This window comes from Rhincodon typus, chromosome 3 (assembly GCF_021869965.1).
Source record: "Rhincodon typus isolate 14 chromosome 3, sRhiTyp1.1, whole genome shotgun sequence".
NCBI classification, from domain to species: Eukaryota; Metazoa; Chordata; class Chondrichthyes; order Orectolobiformes; family Rhincodontidae; genus Rhincodon; species Rhincodon typus.
The window spans coordinates 78,344,080-78,348,672 of NC_063334.1; the positions used below are offsets into that span (position 1 = coordinate 78,344,080).

A 4,593-nucleotide genomic window follows, 5' to 3' on the forward strand; every position below is an offset into this window, starting at 1 on the left:
AATAAACGGTAGGCCCAAGTGGTCAGTTTTTTTTAAAAAGTTCATATTTGAATAACTTTTATGCTTTTATAAGTACTTCAGTTTACATTTCCTGAGGTGATATAATACAAGCTACCCATTTTAATAATATATGCCATCCAGTATCATGTATACTATTTGAAAGACATGCCCAAGATTGAGATTCTGTTGAGATTATCCTATTCAGCCAAGTGCTTGCTTCAAAATTTGGATGAAAGAATGTCTCATTATCCTCAGTGCCCACATTAGCAAGTAGCATAATGCTTCTGATTATATTTTCACCTCTGATTTCCAAAGCTTATCAAATATTTTATTTGGTTTCATATTATAGCCATCTTGCATATTCACAATACCTGTGTTTCATTTTGTGTGTCATGTGACTCAAACTGGAATATTTCTTCTTTCAGGTTTGTAAAGCTGATGCTCTCTATAGCATTATCATTGAAACAATTTGAGTTAGTTCACAAATAGAGACTTTGCCTGTCCTTAATGCATTTAGTACTGTCAAAAACATTGGTGCTGCTAAGAAGCCAGAGTCAATGCCAAATGGTGCCTCAGGTCATAAACACCAATCATGAAAGGAAGCAGGACATACCAATTATTTATTTAACTGATACTCATTTTACTATCTGAAAATTAGTAAAAAAATAAAGTAAACAATGATGAATGCAATCATCTTGGTTTCCTTAAAACTTAAGGGCAGGTTTGTGTTGTGAGCAACACCCATTAGACACTGTTGGTATTTAAAACAACTTTGGTTATTTCAGACACTTCATTCTATTACTGAACCCCTGCCAGAGTGATATTATGCTTTTAAAACACAAGATATTTGCTTCTCAACAGCTTAGGGTTGTTGACTCACATCACTGTTACAACAAGCAATGTTACTTTTATTAGCTCTGTTGTGTATCAACAACAAGAACAAAGACAGCTTTGACAAGGACATTTTAATTGGGCTATGGTTGCACAGCTGGAGCCCACCAGGCTATCTTTCCTTCTCTTGTAGAATTCATATTCACACCACATGGTTGTCCAGTTTCAGGTGTTACTGAGTTAACTGCAGCTGATTTTACACAGTTTGCACCTACTTAAAAAAAACATTTAACATGGCCCAGTGATGCCAGTTAATTTTGTAATAGTTGTGAAAAGAAAAAAAAAGCCATGTGTATTATTCATGCCATTCTTTAGCTTGGTAATTGTAAATTTTAATATTCCATTTTTCCTACATCTGGGACATTAAGAATACTGATGTATGTTCTGTTGAATTCAATTGGTTTGTATTATTTATATTATGCTTTTTAACACAGAATTTTAAAAGAACAATTGCATTAGAACTTTGTAAAGTTGATAATTGATTCCAGTGTTGTTTCCTTTGCAGAATGTGTATTTTGTAGTCTGAAGTAGTATGGCAGAAAAGGACATATATATTGTGTATTATAAGTGTTAATGTCAAGAAGCCCATTCAAATGTAAATTTAATATCAAATGATAACTTATATTTAATATACAAAATTTAATTATCATATATGCAATAATTATTGGTCAAATATCTTGTTTGTAGTTCACAAAGTACAATATTTAACACTGCTGGCAAACATGTTTAATGTTAAACTCAGTGAGTGATTGAGAGACCTGGCATCAGTATGGGGGGAGGGAGGTCAGCCGAGAGCCACCTCCCTCGCTTGCTATCAATCCACTCCCTGTTTCATACTGGCGCTGCAAATGGCGACATTGTAAACTTTTCACTGTACTCCTGTATCCCTGTACTTTAGTACACGTGACAATAAAATCAAATTCTAATTCTAATTCTTTCCTTCTGTCACCACCCTTCCAACAACAGTCACCTCCTCCTCCCCCCCCAACAATTTAGGTCTGACTTGGGTTCCTCCTTGATCCTTGGCTCCTAGTGGCTGTTGACCCTGCAGCAGCCATTATCTCCCATGTGACAGTGCTAAGCAAAATAGCCTCTGATTGGCTGGTAATGCTTAGTAGACAGGATTTCCCCTTGATTCTCAGGAATGCCTGCTGGTAGCCACTTAATTACCTGAGTGTGATAAAATACAACCCTCCCTGCAGCTTTCCCTGACACGCTGTTCTTTCTGTCTCCCCACCTCTCTCTTTTGCTCCTTCTCACGTACAGACACAGAGGCAGGATTATTTTTTTTAGGGGGATGGGAGCGTGGGGAGCAGAATGGAAGGTTGGAAATGAGTGCTCCCTTGCTCCTGTCACTGACATTTCAGCTCCACAACTTGAAGCATCAAACAGCCAATTAGAAGCTGCCTGGTGGCAAACCTTGTAACCAATCAGGATTCTAGGCCAGGATGTCTGTAGCACAGGAGTTATTGAATTATTAGGAGATTGTTCGTTGTTTAAAAAATTTAAAAGGCTCCTCATTTTCTCAGTCTTTATTTTTTAAAGTAGATACAAAATGAGTTAAATATATACAGGCACTGTCACCTTCTGGCAGATTCTGCTACGTCATTTAGACATGGCCCTGGTGATGGGCGTTGAAATCTTGTGCTGCTTTGCCTGACATGCAAAAATGCAGCAGATAATGGAAAATTGCAAGCGACTGAGTCAAAAACAAGTTCAACAGCTTGCTAATTGGTCAATTCAAAATGGCAGAGATAGTAGGAACTGCAGATGCTGGAGAATCCGAGACAACAAGGTGCAGAGCTGGATGAACACAGCAGGCCAAGCAGCATCATAGGAGCAGAAAGGCTGACGTTTCGGGCCTAGACCCTTCATCAATGGCAGGCAGGTTTCCGATTTTGGTACCTCTTCCCATTCCAATTTCAGGACACTGATGTATTGAAGTTGTATTGCTGACCTGATGCCATTGTGCCTTGTTTTATGTTCACTGCGGGTAGGGTGCCTTTTGGCCTGTCTGATTTACAACAACTAAAATCAGCCCATTGCGATTTTTCCTCGGGAGGCCAATTAATGGTAAAAGGTGAACTTGTCATCCAAGCACTGTTTATATGTTGACACTCAAAAGTGATGGGCCTATTCAAGACCTTCAAACTTGAAAAGAGCAGCAGCTTACAATGGAAGGTAAATGACCCCCAAGCAACTTCTATATCCAATTTCCCAGTTTCCACTATATACCAAGCCAATAAGTCATTGGCAGTCTGGCACGGGTCCTTGAAATGCCCCTAAAACTGGCATGGTAAGCAAAGAAAATCATCTTTGAAAATCAATTGCTCATCTTACAACCTTGTAAAAGTGACAGTCACAGCCACTCATATGATGAGTAAACCTTAACATCATCTGAACAGCTCTTAGAATATCCATACGGACAAGGCTACGAAAGAAAAAATAATTTTGAGCAGAACTCCTGTGTTGTCAAAAGCTTACAAGGAAGGCAAATGCATTTCAACTTTCACAGGAAAAGGAACCTGAATTGCAGAGTATAATTTAAATGGAAATCTCTGTTTTTATGATTCAGTGGTTGACTTGTATCATCTATTCACATCATACCATAAATATGAATGCTTGTCCTATTGATTAGGTAATAGCCTTGATTGTAGAACAGGAGACCAGGCAGAGCGTAGAATTGGAGCTGGTCCTCATATATGCTGGAAAGCCTTCTTTCATACGCTTGTTACCTCTAGGCTTGACTTTTCCAATAATCTCATCTTTGACTTCCCAATGCACAGTGTGAGTTCAATCATTACTCTGTTGCCAATATCCTAACTTGCCTGTAAGTCCCATTCATCCATGATGCCTATAACCACATCCAACCATACAGCCCTCCAGAATGTCTTTGTTCCTTCAATTTTGGCCCATGTAAATCTTTGATTTTAAATGCTTCATCATTGGGAGCTATGCCTTCAGCTGCTTGGGCCCTTAGCTTAGGATTTCCTTCCCTCAGGCTCCTTGCCTCGATCTTACTCCCCTTCTTGAGATATTGTTTAAAACCTATTAAGGCAGATGACCATGGCCAAACTCATATCACTGTCAAACATTGCTTTGTAACCCTGCTGTGAAGCACTTTGGGGCAACTTATTGCATTAAAGGTGCTATGTTAATATAAGTTTTGTTAGACAAGGGCGCAAAGATAAGGTTACACTGCAGTTGAATGCAATCTTTGCCAACAGAAAGACACGGTAATAAATTACCAAACCAAGAAACACATTCAAAGTAACTGAGCTAACTGTCATTACAGCCTAGCTATTATAGCCCATAAATTTCATTGTCTTCAGTCCTTGCTTTAACTTCACAATGTGAATTTTCAATGAACTGAATTGGCATCTCTGACATTGAGCACCTTGGAAGCAGGACAAGAATTTTTTCGCTCAGCATTTTTTCTTGAAGTCGCTCAAAACACATCAGCTTTTTCATGTATTTATATGCTGGGTTCTTCCATGATGAAAGATGAGAGAAAAACCCCTTTGTCTTCGTTGCCTGGTTATACAATACCATTCTCAACTGAATGCAGTAGAGTTACAAAGATTTTCTCAGACCCATTGATATTGAGGTGGCCTAGTTGTTGCTTTTGGTATTGAACAAAGAATACGTGCAGTATCGTCACTGAGTTATGTAATTCATAGGTACATCTGCCATCGCTCCTTG

The 4,593-nt window shown here is 38.6% G+C and overlaps 1 protein-coding gene across 1 annotated transcript in view; it reads left to right on the forward strand.

Annotated features, from left to right (window-relative positions):
- Positions 1 to 1,874, forward strand: part of LOC109920057 (solute carrier organic anion transporter family member 3A1-like) — a 285,338-nt gene extending 283,464 nt beyond the window's left edge. Inside the window, exon 10 of the mRNA XM_048595210.1 lies at positions 1 to 1,874. This exon is cut by the window's left edge and continues 556 nt beyond it. The gene's annotated coding sequence lies outside the window, so the exon portion shown is untranslated.
- The last annotated feature ends 2,719 nt before the right edge of the window (positions 1,875 to 4,593 follow it).